At 43.3% G+C, this 20,062-nt stretch overlaps 1 protein-coding gene and 1 long non-coding RNA gene across 2 annotated transcripts in view; one reads left to right on the plus strand and one right to left on the minus strand.

The window, feature by feature from the left end:
• adprhl1 (ADP-ribosylhydrolase like 1) overlaps positions 1 to 13,416 on the minus strand; it is a 108,283-nt gene extending 94,867 nt beyond the window's left edge. The window contains exon 1 of the mRNA XM_068039843.1: positions 13,334 to 13,416. The gene's annotated coding sequence lies outside the window, so the exon portion shown is untranslated. The remainder of the gene's footprint in view (positions 1 to 13,333) is intronic.
• Positions 908 to 18,845, plus strand: LOC137374087 (uncharacterized). The gene is made up of 4 exons (XR_010975760.1): positions 908 to 934; positions 1,026 to 1,124; positions 15,369 to 15,415; positions 18,321 to 18,845. It is a non-coding gene; the product is annotated as an uncharacterized lncRNA (long non-coding RNA).
• Positions 18,846 to 20,062: the final 1,217 nt, after the last annotated feature.

The raw sequence follows: 20,062 nt of genomic DNA on the forward strand, positions 1-20,062 counted from the left end.
ACTTTGGTAAAGGAGCAGCTGTCCTGGATCAGTATTTAAAGGCTTTCCAGCCTGTCAATTTTACAGCTCCGTCAATCCCCACTGTACTCTCACCTTGTTGACCCTGGTGAGTTTCACACAGCTCGGGAAACCCATGTTCTGGCTGTTAAAGACAGAATGCAGCGTTAAACCTTTAGTCAATTGTTTTTTAACACATTTTGATCAGTGCCTGACTCTCCCGTGGGAGTTTCCTACACACCTTCAAATGAGCACCGATTAAATGTTGAAGTTGGCGGGTTCGTTTCGGGTCACTGACACACCGAGATTTTTAGCTGCTTTAACTCCCCCCATCCCCACATGCACCGACACCCACCCCTCCCTTACAGGTTAAAATTCCCATCTTCATGTCAGCATCGATGTATTGGAGAAGTTAAGAGTCATTCAAAGGGACACTGACAGGATTGGAGGTGCCTTGGATGGTTTTGACATTACATCTGATTGGGAAGCCAATCAATGTCCACGGCAGTGATGACATGCTGTGGTGAGATCATCAGGTGCACAGGAGAGGGACTGAAGTCACAGGAGACATTACACTGTCACAGGATCTACAGACAGAGGCTCAGCTTCCTTGACCTCTGGGAAGAGCAGTGCTACCGCAGGCTGAGGTTGTCACGTCAGGTGACCGTAGACATCTGCAGCCTCCGAGAAGAAGAGCTGCTGCCTGCTGGAGCTGGTGGCCATGCATTACCAGTGGCTGTGAAGGTCACCACTGCCCTCAATTTCTCTGTCCCTGCTTCATTCCAGGGCCTTACTGGAGATATATCGAGGGTCTTGTAGTCGGCTGCACATAAATACATGAGAGATTGTGGTATATTGTAATATCATTTGTATACTCCCTCTCTGCTGCCCTCTCTGTTGGGAGGGGTAAATAAAGTTTCAAACATGGCTGCTCCAGGTAAAGACTTCATGTCGTTTTATTCTGAATAAACAACAGGACCATGATGATGAAAGGATGGAATTGATTTTTTTTGCATTTCATCTGAAAGGTTAAGGACTGAAGAACATTCTGACATTGATTTTGAGGAATTTTGAGCGATTTGAAAGATTTCGTCGTGTGTCTACAATTCATGGTCAGCTGCAGCTCAGTGAGTACATAATTTTAAAAATATAGCACTGAACACATATTTTGGGACAATGGGGGAATTCATCCCTGACAAAGAGGACTTGTGTAATAATGAACAAAGGTTACACATTTGGCTGCAAGCTGATAATATTTCTTTCCTGAGCCGACAGGGGATGTCCAAGGGATTTCAGCAGGAACCAGGCCACGGTAACCAAGTTCACAGACTCAGAGTCAGAAATTTACATGCTATTGTTGTCAGGGTAGCCACCAACCATCCAAATGCTCCCATTTACAGTCAAAGTGCTATGACTATGGGGGAAGTCAGTCATATCCAGATGACAGTAGTAGGAGGGATCAATGTTTCCCTGATGGGAAGGAAGTGGTTTAAGAACATACGTTTAAACTGAGCCGAGTTACAGTAGGGATCAGTAAGAGTACGTCTGACGTTGAGGAACTGCTAAGAGTGCAGAAAGTGGTCTCTGAGCAAGGAGGAGGTAATGATGAAATTAGGTATCACTAGGCCAAAGTCAAGATAAAGACAATGTCAAGCTGACATTTGCAAAGCTACGTCAATGCCTTCAGTTAGAAGCAGTAAGTAAAGAGCTGGATAGATTAGAAAGAATAGGGACAATTAAAAAGTTGAAGAGCAGTGAATGGGCCACACTCATTGTGACAGTTTAAAAAAGCGACAGGTCCGTTTGAATTCACAGAATCACAGAATTGTTACAGTGCAGAAGGAGGCCATTCAGCCCATTGTGTCTGCACTGGCTCTCTGAAAGAGAAATTCCCTCAGTTCCATTCCCCTGCACATTCTTCTTTTTCATCGAACTGTCTAATTCCTTTTTGAATACTTCAATTGAACCTGCCTCCATCACGTTCTTAGGAGGCGCATTCCAGACCTTAACCACTCGCTGTGTGAATAAATTTTTCCTCATGTCACTTTTTCTTCTCTTACCAAATACTTTAAATCTGTGCCCTCTCATTCTCGATCCTTTCACAAGTGGGAACAGTGTCTCTCTATCTACTCTGTCCAGACCCCTCGTGATTTTGAATACCGCTATCAAAATCACCTCTCAGCCTTCTTTTCTCCAAGGAAATATATATCAGGAAAAGCAAGGGTCCCAACGCTGATCCCTGAGGAACTCCACTACAAACCTTCCTCCAGCCCGAAAAACATCCATTAACCATGACACTTTGCTTCCTCTCACTCAGCCAATTTGGTATCCATGCTCCTACTGTTTCTATTATTCCATGAGCTACAACTCTGTATACAAGTCTGTTGTGTGGCACTGTATCAAATGCCTTTTGAAAGTCCATGTACACCACATCAACAGCATTGCCCTCATTAACCCTCTCTGTTACCTCCTCAAAAAACTCCAGCAAGTTAGTTAAACAGGATTTTCCCTTATGAAATCCATGCTGACTTTCCTTAATTAACTCGCATTTGTCCATGTGACTATTAATTTTGTCCTGAATGATCTTTTCCAGAAGTTTTACCACCACCAAAGTTAAACTGACTGGCCTGTAGTTGCTGGGCTTATCTTTACATCCTTTTTTGAACAAGGATGTAATCTTTGCAATTCTCCAGTCCTCTGGCACCACCCAGAGTCTAAGGAAGACTGAAAAATTATGGCCAGTGCCTCTGCGATTTCCAACCTCACTTCCCTCGGTATCCTTGGATGCATCTCATCCGGCCCTGGTGCTTTATCCACTTTAAGTTCAGACAGGCTATCTAATACATCCTCTTTATCAATTTTAAACCCCTCTAATGTCTGACTTACCTCCTCTTTCAACATTGCCTGGGTTGCATCTTCTTCCTCGGTAAAGACAGATGCAAAGTATTCATTTAATTCCTCAGCTATGGCCTCTGCCTCCATGAGTAAATCCCCTTTCTGGTCTCTCATCGGCCCCACTCCTCCTTTTACCACCCTTTTACTATTTATATGCCGAAAGAAAACTTTGGGATTTCCTTTAATGCTAGCTGCCAGTCTCTTTTCATGCTCTCTCTTTGCTTCTCTTATTTGATTTTTCACTTCCCCTCTGGACCTTCTATATTCAGCCTGGTTCTCAATAGTATTTTCTACCTGGCATCTGTCATAAGCACACGTTTTCTTCTTTATCTTAATCTCTACTTCATTTGTCATCCAGGGAGCTTTGGATTTGTTTGTTCTACTTTTCCCCTTTCCAGAGTCAGCCTAAACCTTATGATACAATGATCACTATCCCCTAAATGCTCTCCTACTGATACTTGATCCATTTGACCTCTCTGGGACATCCTTTTTCTCCAGCACTACAATGCTTTCCTTAATCAATACTGCCCCTTTTTTCCCTTTCCTATCTTTCCTGAACACCTGTATCCAGGAATATTTAACATCCAGTCCTGCCCTTCTTTGAGGCAGGTCTCTGTTATAGCCATAACATCATATTTCCACAGTGCAATCTGCGCCTTTAGTTCACCAGTATTATTAACCACACTCCGTGCATTCACATCCATGTACATTAACCCTGATTCAAACTTTATAAATTTCTCCCTTACTCCGACCCAACTTAATAACATACTATTCTCTACTCTCGTGATATTTATTTCCCCCAATATTCGGTGCTGCTTGGTATTCCTCTCTAATAATTGCTCCTGGTTCCCACACCCCTGACTTGTTGCCAGCTTTGCTTCTCTCCAATCTGAGCTCCCTCTCAGGTTCCCATCCCCCTGACAATTTAGTTTAGACCCTCCCCAACAGCACTAGCAAATCTCCCTGCGAGAATATTTGTCCCAGTCCTGCTAAGATGCAACCCGTCCATCTTGTACAGGTCCCAGCTGCCCCAGAACCAGTCCCAATGTCTTAGAATTTGAGGGGATTATAAAAAAGCAGTATATAAGGTGATTGAAATGAATCTTGCCCACAGCCTACTTGTGATGATTTACTTTCTAATTTAGCAAATGGAAAGGTGTTCCGTAACATAGATTTGTCAAATGCATATTTGCAATTAGAATTAACTGACAAGAGCAAGGAATTGCTTACTATTCATACACACAAAGGGTTGTACCAGGATGAAAGGTTACCATTTTGCGTGTTTACTGCTCCTGCAGTGTTCCAGACTGTTATAGATCAGATACTAAGTGGGATGGAGGAGTGTGCTGCTTCTTGCATGGATTTTAATTGGCAGGAAAACAGAGAAAGGTTGGAAGGTTGAACAAGGTCCTAAATCAATTTCAAGATTCTGACATCAAAGGTAAAAAGCACAAGTGTTGCTTCATGATGTCGAGTGTAACATACCTGGGTCACCAAATAGATGGTGACGGTATCCACCCAATGCAGGAGAAGGTTGAGGAGATTTTAAAGACAAAGAGACCAGAGAACAAAGAAGAAATTAGAACATTCATCGGAATTGTTGTGTATTATTCTAAGTTCATCCCAACTAAGCGAATACATTCGTTCAGAGATGGAATAGATTGGGAGTGATCTGTGGGGTATCGGAAAGCATTTGAAGAAGTGAAGAAAGTACTGACTAGTTATGCTGTTTTGACCCACTATGATCCCAAGAAACCACTGGTTTTAGCATGTGATGCCTCATCACAGATCATGCAAATGTTCTTTTGAGCTTTCCCATGAAGACTGATGCATTTTTAGCCCATGAGTTACCTATAAATTACCTTACGTACACAAATGACATTCCTGTATCTGCTAGAGAAATTCCTGAAGAAACTCACAAGGATGTGGTGCTCAGTAAAGTACTGAATTATGTCATGAATGACTGGTCTAAAGAGTGTGATGATGAGAACCTGCAGATGTATTTCACACGTAGAAATGAACTAAGTGTAGATTAAGACCTGAAACGTTAACTTTGCTTCTTTCTCCACAGATGCTGCCAGACCCGCGGAGTATTTCCAGCACTTCTTGGTTTTATTTCAGATTTCCAGTATCTGCAGTATTTGCTTTTATATTGTAGATCAAGGATGGCTCCTATGGGGTTTATGAGTCTTTATTCCACCAAGGTTTAGAAAGAGCTTGATTGAAGAACTTTATCAAGAGCACTCAGGGATAGTCCGTTTGAAAGCAGCTGCAAAAAGCTATTTTGGTCCAAAGGTAGATATAGATATTGAAGAGTTGGTGAAAATTTGTGAATGTGTCTCAGAATGAGAAATGATCCAACCAAAGTTCCTTTTATTCCATGGTCAAACACAAGAAAACCATGGGAACGAGTACATGTCGATTTATTTAAAGTGGAAGGTAAAGAGTGTTTTGTTTTAATCGATAACGATAGCAAGTGGAGAAATGTTGAGTTTATGCTAAATACCACAAGCATTGAAAACTATTGAGGTTTTGACAAATTGGTTTTCAATTTATGGATTACCAGAAGTGTTGGTGTCAGTTAATGGTCCACAGTTTACATCAGAAGAGATTGAAATATTTCTGAGTAAGAATGGAGTCAAACATACTCTAATATCACCATATCACCCAGCATTGAATGGTGCTGCAGAAAGAAATGTACAAATTGTGAAGAGGTCTTTGCAGAAATATTTGTGAGATGACAAGCTAGGCAGTAATTTCCATGTTTCTCTTTGACACAGGTTAGACAATTTTCTGTTCTCTTACAGAATAACCCCACAGTCTACTTCAGGTTGCTCACCTTATGAATTAGTGTTTAAACATGCTCCTAGGACAAAGTTTTGTTTGCTTAAGCCTGACGTCAATAGCAAAGTAAGAGAAAAGCAAGACAGAATAAAGATGAGTCATGATACTCGAGGCATGAAACTTAGAGAAACAGGTCAGAGGTCGTGGTGAAAAACCATCGAGGTGGTTATACAGGGCATTGGTGAGACCACATTTGGAGTACTGTGTACAGAATTGGTCTCCTTATTTAAGGAAGGATGCAAATGCATTGGAAGCAGTTCAGAGAAGGTTTACCAGACTAATACTTGGAATGGGCATGTTGTCCTATGAGGAAAGGTTGGAAAGGCTAGGCTTGTATCTGCTGGAGTTTAAGTGGCAAGTAACATTGTGCCACACAAGTGTCAGGTAATAACCATCACCAAGAGAATCAGGTCACCTCCTGATGACATCAATGGCATTACCATTGATGAACCTGTCACTAGCAACATTGTGGGATCGCCCTTGACCAGAAACTTAACTGGACCATAGTGGCTACAAGAGCAGGTCAGAGGCAGGGAATTGCCTGGTGAGTAACTCGCTTCCTAACTCTCCAAAGTCTCTGTACCATTTCCAGCACTAGCACACCATGGCAGCAGTGTGTGCCAGCTACAAATGTGTTGCAGCAGCTCGACAAGGCTTCTTGTGACCTTTACCACCTGGAACAGGGGTCAGCAACCTTTTTAACATGACGAGACTTTTTCAAACAATTGGCCTAAAATAAATACTTTTGGGAGCAACAAGATGAAAATTCAGCATTTCTAAACCAAATACTTGGCAAATTGGCAAGTGTCTGGTAGAATGCAAAATTTCTATATATAATAAGTGAAATTCATCCATTGAATTTGTATATCAGTAGAAAATAAATCAAAATTAAGATAGATATGACTCTGAATTATTGCATTTTTTGGCCTTTCTTGACAATTTTGTCAATACAGCCTTCTTTAAAACAAATTTTTATTTAAGATGCCTAGAATTAAGATATTTGTTTCCGGTAATGATGCTCGTAATAAAAATAGCTTCCAATAGCACATTCAGAATAATGTCTTTTTTTTATACATTCATGGGATGTGGGTGTATTTGGCCAGGCTAGCATTTATTGCCCATCCCTAATCGCCCTTGAGAAGTTGGTGGTGAGCTGCCTTCTTGAACTGCTGCAGTCCATGTGAGGTCGGTACACCCACAGTGCTGTTAGGAAGGGAGTTCCAGGATTTTCACCCAGCGACAGTGAAGGAACAGTGAAACAGTTTCAAGTAAGGATGGTGTGTGACTTGGAGGGGGACTTGCAGGTGGTGGTGTTCCCATGCATTTGCTGCCCTTGCCCTTCTAGTTGATAGAGGCCATGGGTTTGGAAGGTCCTGTCTAAGGAGCCTTGGTGCGTTGCTGCAGTGCATCTTGTAGATGGTACAGATTGCTGCCACTGTGTGTCGGTGGTGGAGGGAGTGAATGTTTGTGGATGGTATGCCAATCAAGCGGGCTGCTTTGTCCTGGATGATGTCGAGCTTCTTGAGTGTTGTTGGAGCTGCACCCATCCAGGCAAGTGCAGAGTATTCCATCACACTCCTGACTTGTGCCTTGTAGATGGTGTACAGGCTTTGGGGAGTCAGGAGGTCAGTTACTTGCGGATGAATTCCCAGCCTCTGACCTGCTTTTGTAGCCGTTGTATTTATATGGCTACTCCAGTTCAGTTTCTGGTCAATAGTAGCCCCTAGGATGTTGATAGTGGGGGATTCAGCGATGGTAATGCCATTGAATGTCAAGGGGAGATGGTTAGATTCTCTCTTGTTGGAGATGGTCATTGCCTGGCACTTCTGTGGTGCGAATGTTATTTGTCACTTATCAGCCCAAGCCTGAATAGTGTCTAAGCCTTGCTGCATTTCTACACGGATTGCTTCAGTATCTGAGCAGTCGTGAGTGGTGCTAAATACTGTGCAGTCATCAGTGAACATCCCCACTTCTGACCTTATGATTGAGGGAAGGTAATTGATGAAGCAGCTGAAGATGGTTGGGCCGAGGACACTATCCTGAGGAATTCCTGCAGTGATGTCCTGGAGCTCAGATGATTGGCCTCCAACAACCACAACCAGCTTCCTTTGCGCTAGTTATGACACCAACGAGCGGAGAGTTTTCCCCTGATTCCCGTTGACTTCAGTTTTGCTAGGGCTCCTTAATGCCATACTCGGTCAAGTGCTGCCTGTATGTGAAGTGCAGTCACTCTCACTTCACCTCCTGAGTTCAGCTCTTTTGTCCATGTTTGAACCAAGGCTGTAATGAGGTCAGGAGCTGAGTGGCCCTGGCGGAACCCAAACTGAGCTTCACTGAGCAGGTTGTTGCTAAGCAAGTGCCGCTTGATGGCACTGTTGATGACACCTTCCATCACTTTACTGATGATTGAGAGTAGACTGATGAGGCAGTAATTGGCTGGGTTGGATTTGTCCTGCTTTTTGCGCACAGGACATACCTGGGCAATTTTCCACATTGCTTGATAGATGTCAGCTGTACTGCAACAGCTTGGCTAGAGGCTCGGCAAGTTCTGGAGCACATGTCTTCAGTACTATTGCTGGGATATTGTCAGGGTCCATAGCCTTTGCGCTTTCCAGTGCCTTCAGTCGTTTCTTGATATCACATGGAGTGAATTGAATTGGCTGAAGTCTGGCATCTGTGATGCTGAGGACTTCAGGAGGAAGCAGAGATGGATCATCCACTTAGCACTTCTGCTTGAAGGTAGTTGCAAACGCTTCAGCCTGATCTTTTGCACTGATGTGCTGGGCTCCCCGAGTATTGAGGATGGGGATATTTGTGGAGCTACCTCCTCCAGTTAGTTGTTTAATTGTCCACCACCATTCACTGCTGAATGTGTCAGGACTGCAGAGCTTAGATCTGATCCGTTGGTTATGGGATCGCTTAGCTCTGTCTATCACGTGCTGCATATGCAATTTGGCACACAGATAGTCCTGGGTTGTAGCTTCACCAGGTTGACACTTCATTTTGAGGTATGCTTGGTGCTGTTCTTGGCATGCCCTCCTGCACTCTTCATTGAACGAGGGTTGGTCTCCTGGCTTGATGGTAATGGTAGAGTGGGGGATATGCCAGGCCATGAGGTTACAGATTGTGGGTGAGTACAATTCTGCTGCTGTTGATGGCCCACAGCACCTCATGGATGCCCAGTTTTGCATTGCTGGATCTGTTTGAAATCTATCCCATTTAGCACGGTGATAGTGCCACACAACACGATGGACGGTATCCTCAATGTGAAGGCGGGACTTCATGTGCACAAGGACTGTGCGTTGGTCACTCCTACCAATAGTCTCATGGACAGATGCATCTGTGGCAGGCAGATTGGTGAGAATGAGGTCAAGTATGTTTTTCCCTCTCTTTTCATCTTGTATCATCTCAGCTATACTAGAAACAATAATGGTCACAAACATCAAACCTGTTCCGTTAACCAAAGTCATATCTATAACCATGGGGTAGCTATACCACACAAACAGATTTGTGAAGAGCACAATGATGTTTTTTGTTAAAGTTATCATTTTAAACTGTCAAGTGCAGCTTAATGATTTGACTTTTATCCCCACAATAAAAACACAGATCTGACTTTTCTCAAGCTAATTTTTATTCGCTTTTCTCGTGTTAATGTGTTCCAAGTGGAAAAGGTTGGAAACCACAAATACAATGTTCAAGAGCCACATGTTGCTCCGGAGCTGCAGGTTGCTGACCCCTGACCTAGAAGGACAAGAGCATGCTGGTGCATGGGAACACCACCACCTCCAAGTTCCCCTCCCAGTCCCAAACCTTCCTGATTTGGAAATATATCACCGTTCCTTCACTGTCACTGGGTCAAAATCCTGGAACTCAGGCCCTAACAGCATTGTGGGTGTACCTTCACTACACAGACTGAAACTGTTCAAGAAGAGGGGTCGACACTTTGTGAAGGGAATTTATGGATAGACAATAAATTCTGGCTTTGCCAGCACTTACATCCGGCGGATGAATAAAAAAAAGTATTGATCCTGACAACTGCCTGGTCTGTGCAGCTCAGTGGACCAGCAGACTGTACAGTTGCCTGCTGAGCATTTTCATTGTGTGATAGCCCAGATAATAATTGAAGATAGAATTGTTGGTGTTTGGAGGAAGAGTGTGGTGTGTATTTGAGGTGTGAATGTGCTTAGAGGATTTGTAGTTGAGTTGTTATTTGTGTTTGTATTTGAAAGTAGGAACTGTGTGTGGAATGTTGTGAGAAGTGAAAATTGGAGTTAAAGGGAGAATATTTGTGTGGAAAGTGGAGGTTGTATTGTTTGGTGAGTGTTGATATGGCACAGAACTTGGTGGAAAGATTGCATCAGATTGTGGCAAACAAGAGAGTGAGAAGGGAGCTGAATATGCCCTGGTGAGATTGGTTGCAAAGTTAAGAGAATGGTTCAAAATGCTTGTTGTACTCTAGATGGGACTTGAACCCACAATTCCTGGCTTAGGAGACCAGTGCCTTATCCATTAGGTCACTGGCTATTAGTAAAATGTTTGCAACTTGTCCCTTTGACACCCTTTCTAAGCACTGGCAAATTTGAAGCTTTTTTGTGGGTCAGCATTTTATTTTCACACCCAACTACAATGTATTAATACCAAAGATTTCAGCAATGATGTGACAGGATATAACTTACTGTTGTCTGTCAGCAATTGGTATCGTTGATTACTGGGGAAAATTTTGACTGGTAGACTTGAGGAACGCTGGAGGAGTTATTATTGTGACTGAGTCTATACTATGGGCGAGCAAATAGTGGGAAGGTGAGAGAGGAGCAAATGTTCAGGAAAATTGTTTCCAACTTCGGCAGTTCGCAAAGTAGAAAAGTGTGTGAATATAAGAGCAGGGAGGTTATGATGGAGCTGTATAAAATGCTAGTTAGGCCACAGCTGGAGTACTGTGTACAGTTCTGGGCAGCACACTATAGGACAGATGTGATTGCACTGGAGAGGGTACAGAGGAGATTCACCAGGATGTTGCCTGGGCTGGAACATTTCAGCTATGAAAAGAGACTGAAAAGGCTGTTGTTGTTTTCCTTATAGCAGAAAATGCTGAGGGGGGGGGACATGATTGAGGTATACAAAATTATGAGGGGCATTGATAACAAAGAACAAAGATAATTACAGCACAGGAACAGGCCCTTCGGCCCTCCAAGCCTGCGCCGATCCAGATCCTCTCTCTAAACATGTCGCCTATTTTCTAAGGTTCTGTATCTCTTTTCTTCCTGCCCATTCATGTATCTGTCTAGATACATCTTAAAAGACTCCATCGTGCCCGCGTCTACCACCTCCACTGGCAACGCGTTCCAGGTGCCCACCACCCTCTGCGTAAAGAACTTTCCACGCATATCCCCCCTAAACTTTTCCCCTTTCACTTTGAACTCGTGTCCTCTCGTAATTGAAACCCCCACTCTGGGAAAAAGCCTCTTGCTGTCCACCCTGTCTATACCTCTCATGATTTTGTACACCTCAATCAGGTCCCCCCTCAACCTCCGTCTTTCTAATGAAAATAATCCTAATCTACTCAACCTCTCTTCATAGCTAGCGCCCTCCATACCAGGCAACATCCTGGTGAACCTCCTCTGCACCCTCTCCAAAGCATCCACATCCTTTTGATAATGTGGCGACCAGAACTGTACGCAGTATTCCAAATGTGGCCGAACCAAAGTCCTATACAACTGTAACATGACCTGCCAACTCTTGTACTCAATGCCCCGTCCGATGAAGGAAAGCATGCCGTATGCCTTCTTGACCACTCTATTTACCTGCGTTGCCACCTTCAGGGAACAGTGGACCTGAACACCCAAATCTCTCTGGACATCAATTTTCCCCAGGACTTTTCCATTTACTGTATAGTTCACTCTTGAATTGGATCTTCCAAAATGCATCACCTCGCATTTGCCCTGATTGAACTCCATCTGCCATTTCTCTGCCCAACTCTCTAATATATCTATATTCTGCTATATTCTCTGACAGTCCCCTTCACTATCTGCTACTCCACCAATCTTAGTGTCGTCTGCAAACTTGCTAATCAGTCCACCTATACTTTCCTCCAAATCATTAATGTATATCACAAACAACAGTGGTCCCAGCACGGATCCCTGTGGAACACCACTGGTCACACGTCTCCATTTTGAGAAACTCCCCTCTACTGCTACTCTCTGTCTCCTGTTGCCCAGCCAGTTCTTTATCCATCTAGCTAGTACACCTTGGACCCCAAGCGCCTTCACTTTCTCCATCAGCCTGCCATGGGGAACCTTATCAAACGCCTTACTGAAATCCATGTATATGACATCGACAGCCCTTCCCTCATCAATCAACTTTGTCACTTCCTCAAAGATAGGTTAGATAGGAAGAAACATCTTCCCTTAGCGGAGGGGTCAATAACCAGGGGGCATAGATTTAAGGTCAGGGGCAGGAGGTTTAGAGGGGATTTGAGGAAAAATGTTTTCACTCAGAGGGTGGTTGGAATCTGGAATACACTGCCTGAAGAGGTGGTAGAGGCAGGAACCCTCACAACATTTAAGAAGTGTTTAGATGAGGACTTGAAACACCATAGCATACAAGGCTATGGGCCAAGTGCTGGAAAATGGGATAGGAATAGTTAGGTGCTTGATGGCCGGCACAGTCACGATGGGCCGAAGAGCCTGTTTCTGTGCTGTATAACTCTATGACTCTATGAGCTTCTTACGCAAACTTTAATCTTTCCCATATCTCCTTTGCTTATTCTTCTCTCCCTTAAAACAATATCCAATTTCTGACATTTGCTACTTAAAAACAATCAGTAAAACATGTCTTCAAGTTTAAACTGCAAAATAAAGCAATAGCAGATTTTAAACGTTGGTCCAATTAAAGCAGTGTTTTAAACTTCAAATTGGATTTCTGCCAGATGTCTTCATACTTTCAAGGCTGAAGCTTATCTCTTACAAAAATGTTAATTGCGTTTTTACAGTTGCAAAACCAACTTTTTAAATAAAAATAAAATTTTAACTTAAAATATAATTCATTTTTATATCCCATACCCAGGTGCACCATCTTAAATTGAAATGAACACACTCAACAATCACTTTTCACTCTCGTTCAATTGCAAACAACTTAGAAAATTGATTTCTGTAATGGGTTATGAATTCAAAGTACCAAAATTTGTGTCAAATTCCCTGTCCCGATGCCAAGGAACACACACAGGTTCAACTAGTTCACAACCATAACATGACTCAAGGTTCACACAAAATATACACGTGTAAAATTAGAACAAGTAACAGACTCATGCTTTCAACATTAAAGCTAGACAATAAAGAGTTAACGATGGTCAGTTCTACAGAACACAAGCTGCACATCCCAAGGACATTCATTTCATTCATGCAGGCTTCCAACATTCACACATTCAAATCAAAAGACACAGTAACTTGTTTCCTTTATTACTGATTAGTTTCTGATGTTTTCAAGCAGAGAAGAGCATAAAACTCGAGTCCCCCCTTTCTGGCCGCAGCCATTTAGTTACTCGCGTGCCCCGGACCCTCTTGGTCCCACAAACTTACAAACTTGAGTCTCTTTCTCTTACCCTCCTCTTCTGGTTGGGATCCACCACTTGGGCTCCCTTATTGTTCAGCAAGTCCCATGAGTATTTTTCAAAGGAAATACCCACCAAAACATGGCCGGTCCGTGTGGAGAGTCCTGATGGATCCTGCCAACTATGCCAGTTGTTGCTGGGAGTTCAATCACCCTCCTCATGCGGGAGTTCAGTCACCCTCCTTTGCCTTTCGGGAGTTCAATCACCCTCTCTTATCCCTGGTGCTTACAGGAGTTCAGTCACCCTCCCTTATTCTGCTACCTTTGAGAGTTTGTTCTCCCTCTCCACGTGCAAGTGGTTACCAGGAGAGACTCAAGACTCAAGTTTCTTTGTTTGAACACCAGTTTATTCAAGCCTGCAGGGGAGCCACGCCAATCAAGTTGAAATGTGCAGGCTCTCTGAAACACAATGTTCATACTTGTTTATAGGATTACTTATCACACATTGTTCACATACACCAGATCAGATTATACAGAGTGATTTAAATGAGCCAATCACGACTCATACATCCCCGCGCCGCATTTAACTTTGTTTTAACATGATCATAATGAAGTAGTTAGAGGGGCCCCTCAGTGGTCAGCATGACACCCTATCCGAGGGGCTGCACATACATACTGATAAAAAGACTCCAATTAGCGACCAACACACACACACATCTCCTGAGCACCAGTTTATCAGAAAGCCACACCTCCCCCTGCTTGTCCCACTCTGTCTGTCTCTGCAATTTCATGTATCCAAGGTCTTTTTTTTAGAGATACAGCACTGAAACAGGCCCTTCGGCCCACCAATTCTGTGCCAACCATCAACCACCCATTTATACTAATCCTATATTCCTACCACATCCCCACCTTCTCTATATTCCCCAACCACCTACATAGATTAGGGGCAATTTATAATGGCCAATTTACCTATCAACCTGCAAGTCTTTGGCTGTGGGAGGAAACTGGAGCTCCCGCCAAAAACCCACGCGGTCACAGGGAGAACCTGCAAACACCACACAGGCAGTGAACCCGGGTCGCTGGAGCTGTGAGGCTGCTGTGCTAACCACTGCGCCACTGTGCCGCCCTTGCAGGAGTTCAGTCACCCTCCCTTATTCTGCTATCCGTGAGAGTTTGTTCTCCCTCTCCACGTGCAAGTGGTTACCAGGCGTCTTTTAAAGCTTGTTCTTTCTTTTGTGTATCCTTTTAGCTTATTCTTTGTGTCATATATCTTTTTAGCATTTTTTTTCTTTTTCACAATGCCAATGCGAAATACTTTTGTTGACAGAATAGAGCGAGCTGCATCATGTCACTGGGTGGTAGATGGACCTTATGGGATAACCTCTGTGGATTCACATTGTATCAGGAGTGTATTCATCCAATAAACCATGAAACTCAAGGAGAGAATTGTTATTGTGGTTATTGAGGTGAGGCAGTAGAAAAACCAGCAAAAGGAAGATGGACCATTTCTCACAATGCTGTTGTCACAAGATAATTTAACCTGTGATGGTCAATGTTTGTGCAACTTCTCTACCCTGCTTATAATATATCTCTGAAGACAGGGTAGCCAACAAAATGGCAGTAAATTAATCACCATTTAATCTTTTATACAAGCCTACTCGATACAAGCTGTCTTTATAATTAGGGCTGCCTCAGTACAGTTTGGTCTGCACTGAGAGCTGCTGAGTCTGGTAAGTCTGATGAGAAGGAGTTTTCAGGATTAATTTTTATCCAAAGTCTTGTTTTTTCTTCAATTTAGCAGTTAACTAAAAATTACTCCTTAACTTAAGAGAAGTCAAGTTTTATTCCAGCCTTAAAACAAGCTCTTTAGGAGCATCTGCTGCTAGTTACTTAGGAGTTGGCTTAAACTAGTTTTCAGAAGCTTCAATAAGTTGTTTTTCAGAAAGTATGAAAGCAGGACTTCCTAATTGCTGCTTCATCTGCACTGAGTACTGCTTTGAGTGCACAGAGTGTAAAGTGGGAGTTTGGTGAGTGAGGGAGTTTGGTGATGGAGGTGCTCCTTTCTTTCTTTTTCTACCTTTCTTCAGACTCCAGTAGCTGACTCTTTCTTCGGTAGAGGGGAAGAAGCTGATTGGTGAGTAACTCGTAAGTTGTTCTACTTATTCTAATTGTAATAAATAGTTTTTAAAGTTATGGGATGGCATGTCAGCTCGGGCAATTGGAATGTACATCCTGCAGTATGTGGGAAATCATGGACGCACCATGTGTCCTAGACAAACACATCTGCAGGAAGTGTCACCAGCTGCTGAAGCTTGAGCTCCGGATTTTGGAAATCGAGCGGTGACTGGAGTCACTGTTGTGCATCTGCGAGGTGGAGGACTTGGATAGCACGCTTAGGGAGATGGTCACACCACAGGTTAGGAGCATGCAGGCAGAGAGGGAATGTGTGACCACCAGGTTTCAGAGAAGCCGGAAGGCAGTGCAGGAGTCCCCTGAGTCAATCTTGCTTGCTAATCGGTTTTCCATTTTGGATACTGATGAGCGTGATGGTTCCTTAGGGGATTGCATCAAGAGTAAAGTATGTGGCACCATGGGTGGCTCAGCTGCACAGGAGGGGAGGAAGAGGAGTGGAAGAGCAATTGTGATAGGGGATTCGATAGGGGATCAGACAGGCATTTCCGTGGCAGTAAACGTGACCCCAGGATGGTGTGTTGCCTCCCTGGTGCCAGGGTCAAGAATGTCATGGAGCGGCTGTAGGACATCCTTCTGGGGGAGGGTGAACAGAGGGTGAACAGCCAGAGGTCGTGGTTCACATTGGTACCAATGACATAGGTGGGAAGAGAGATGAAGTCCTGAAATCTGATTTTAGGGAGTTAGGAAGGAAATTAAAAAGCAGGACCTCAAGTGCAGTAATCTCAGTGCCATGTGCTAGAGAGCATAGGAATAGAAGGATTGATCGATTGAACACATGGCTGAACAATTGGTGTAGTTGGGAGGCCATTAGATTTCTGAGGAATTGGGACCTGTACAAGATGAACAGGCTATGCCTTAAAAGGACCAGAGCTACCATCCTCATGGAGAGATTTGCTAGTGCTGTTGAGGAGGGTTTAAACTAGCTTGCCAGGGGGATGGGAACCTGAGGGCTAGCTCAAATTGGAAGGAAGTAAAGCTGGTAACAGGAGGTAGAAAAGTAGCAAACGACATTAGAAGGCAGTTGAAACAAAGGCTTAGAATGCAGAATAATGTCAACAAGGGGTGGCGCAGTGGTTAGCACTGCAGCCTCACAGCTCCAGGGACCCGTGTTCGATTCTGGGTACAGCCTTTGCGGAGTTTGCAAGTTCTCCCTGTGACCACGTGGGTTTTCTCCGAGTGCTCCGGTTTCCTCCCACAGCCAAAAGACTTGCAGGTTGATAGGTAAATTGGCCATTGTAAATTGCCCCTAGTGTAGGTAGGTGGCAGGGAATATGGGATTACTGTAGGGTTAGTATAAATGGGTGGTTGTTGGTCGGCACAGACTCAGTGGGCCGAAGGGCCTGTTTCAGTGCTGTATCTCTAAATAAATAAAGACAAGGTTGAGGGCACTCTAACAGAATGCACACATCATTCGCAATAAGGTAGATAATTTAAATGCACAAATAGAGGTAAAGGGGTATGATCTAGTTGCTATTACATGACTGCAGGGTGACCAAGACTGGGAACTGAATATTCAAGGATATTTGACATTTAGGAAGGACAGGCAAAAAGGAAAAGGAGGTGATGTTGCACTGATAAATAAGGGACGGGATCAGCACATTATTAAGGGAGGATCTCAGATCAGAAGAACAAAATGTGGAATCTGTTTGGGTGCAGCTAAGAAATAGCAAGGGGCAGCAAGCATTTGTAGATGTTGTTTATAGGCTGCCAAACAGTAGTTGTAGTGTGGTGCGTGGTATTACTCTGAAGATTAGAGAAGCATGTAGCATGGGTAATACAGTAATCATGGGTGACTTCAATCTGCATATAAACTGGGTAAACCTAATGAGCACGAATGCCGTGGAGGACGAGTTACTGGAGTGTGTTAGGGATAATTTTGTAGAGCAGTATGTTGAGGAACCTGCTCATTCCAGGTATCAATCTAGTAAACCTCCTTTGAACCACCTCCAACGCATTCACATCATTCCTTAAATAAGGAGACCAAAACTGCACACAGTATTCGAGATGTCGTCTCACCAATGCCCTGTATAACTGAAGCATAACATCCTTACTTTTATTTTCAATTCCTCTGACTTGCACTGAATTCTCTAATGTTCATGTCTCGAGTATCATGACTCATCTTCACTCTGTCTTGCTTTTCTCTTACTTGGCTATCACAATGGGTGTAACCCATTCACTGCTCTTCAACTTTTTAATTGTCCCTGTTCTTTCTAATCTATCCAGCTCTTCACTTACTGCTTCCAACTGAAGGCATTGGCATAGCTTTGCAAATGTCAGCTGTACATTGTCATTATCCTGACTTTGGCCTTGAGATACCTAATTTCATTATTACCTCCTTTTTGCTCAAAGATCACTTTGTGCACTCTTAGCATTTCCTCAGTGTCAGATACACTCTTACTGATCCCAACTGTAAATAACTCGGCCCAGTTTAAACGTATGTTCTCAAGCCAATTTCTTCCCATCAGGGAACCACTGTTCCCTCCTACTACTACCAATGGCAAGTAATAGGATGCAGCATTGTATTCCATCTTAACATTCACTTCACCTAATATTGGAATACTGTTATTGGAATAAGTAGTCAGTTTCACAGCAGCTGTTCATAAAAGAATGTGACTTAAGGACTTCTTCTACTCTCCTTATGAGATAACAGACACTGCTGCATCTGTATCGACGATGAATCTAAGTTTAAATCCCTGATTTTCATTTTTACTGTGGGCGCTGGAATTATATCTTCAGCCCTTTTTTACTCTCAACTTCCATATTCTGTCTTCCTTGTTCTCTGAATACAACTCTTGATCTGACTGCTCAATAACATCAACTTCTGTTTCCATATTTATCATATGCAGATTCGAGGAGTTCCAGGAGCCTGATCTAGCTTTAGGTCTCCCACAACCTCGACCCAGTGCATTACTGTGACCTGAAGCTTTTCTGCAACCTGGAGTATTACTGTTTCCTCTAGTCCTGCAGACCGTCTGGATATGACTGACTTCCCCCGTAGTCATAGCACTTTGACTGGAAATGGAAGCATTTGGATGGTTGGTGGCTACCCTGACAACAATAGCATGTAAATTTCTGACTCTGAGTCTGTGAACTTGGTTACCGTGGCCTGGTTCCTGCTGAAATCCCTTGGACATCCCCTGTCGGCTCAGGAAAGAAATTGTATCAACTTGCAGCCAAATGTTTAACCTTTGTTCATAATTACACCAGTCCTCTTTTTTAGGGATGAATTCCCCCATTGTCCCAAAATATATATCCAGTGCCATATTTTTTAATTTACCTACTCACTGAGTTGTAGCTGAACATAAATTGTAGACACATGAAGCAATCATTCAAATCGCTCAACATTCCTCAAAATCAATGCCAGAATGTTCTTCAGACTTTAACCTTTTGAATAAAATGCAAAAAAAATCAATTCCATCCTTTCATCATCATGGTTCTGTTGTTTATTCAGAATAAAACTACATGAAGTCTTTAATAATATAAATCATCTCCGCTCAGTCTGCAAGCAGGACCCTGAGCTTCCGGTTGCTTGCCATTTCAACACTCCCCCCTGCTCTCATGCTCCCATCTCTGTCCTGGGATTGCTGCAGTGTTCCAGTGAACATCAACGCAAGCTCGAGGAACAGCATCTCATTTACCGATTAGGCACACTACAGCCTGCCGGACTGAACATTGAGTTCAATCATTTCAGAGCATGGCAGCCCGCCATTTTACTTTCATTTTTAGTTATTTCTTTTTCCTTTTTTTTTTACATTTTTTACCATTTTTTTGCATTTATTTCATTTCATCTTATCTTAGTTTGTTCAGTTTGCTTACCCACTGGTTTTTTTCAGGTTTGCACTTGCTGCTGTTCAATATTCAGTGTATTTACACCTAATCTGTATTAATGCTTTGTCTTTCAACACACCATTAACATATTGTTTGCCTTTGCTCCATGACCTTTTGGTCAGCTATGTTGCCTGGTCCAATCTAGACCTCCTTTGTTATCTCTTGCCCCACCCCCACCTCACTTGCTTATAACGTGTGACTTTTCTAATATTTGTCAGTTCCGAAGAAGGGTTACTGACCCGAAACGTTAACTCTGCTTCTGTTTTCACAGATGCTGCCAGACCTGCTGAGTGGTTCCAGCATTTCTTGTTTTTATTTCAGATTTCCAGCATCCGCAGTATTTTGCTTTTATTTACATGAAGTCTTTACCTGGAGCAGCCATGTTTGAAGCTTTATTTACCCCTCCCAACAGAGAGGGCAGCAGAGAGGGAGTATACAAATGATATTACAATATACCACAATCTCTCGTATTTATGTGCAGCCGACTACAAGACCCTCGATATATCTCCAGTAAGGCCCTGGAATGAAGCAGGGACAGAGAAATTGAGGGCAGTGGTGACCTTCACAGCCACTGGTAATGCATGGCCACCAGCTCCAGCAGGCAGCAGCTCTTCTTCTCAGAGGCTGCAGATGTCTACGGTCACCTGACGTGTCAACCTCAGCCTGCGGTAGCACTGCTCTTCCCAGAGGTCAAGGAAGCTGAGCCTCTGTCTGTAGATCCTGTGACAGTGTAATGCCTCCTGTGACTTCAGTCCCTCTC

The sequence above is a fragment of the Heterodontus francisci genome, chromosome 10 (assembly GCF_036365525.1).
Source record: "Heterodontus francisci isolate sHetFra1 chromosome 10, sHetFra1.hap1, whole genome shotgun sequence".
Lineage (NCBI taxonomy): Eukaryota > Metazoa > Chordata > Chondrichthyes > Heterodontiformes > Heterodontidae > Heterodontus > Heterodontus francisci.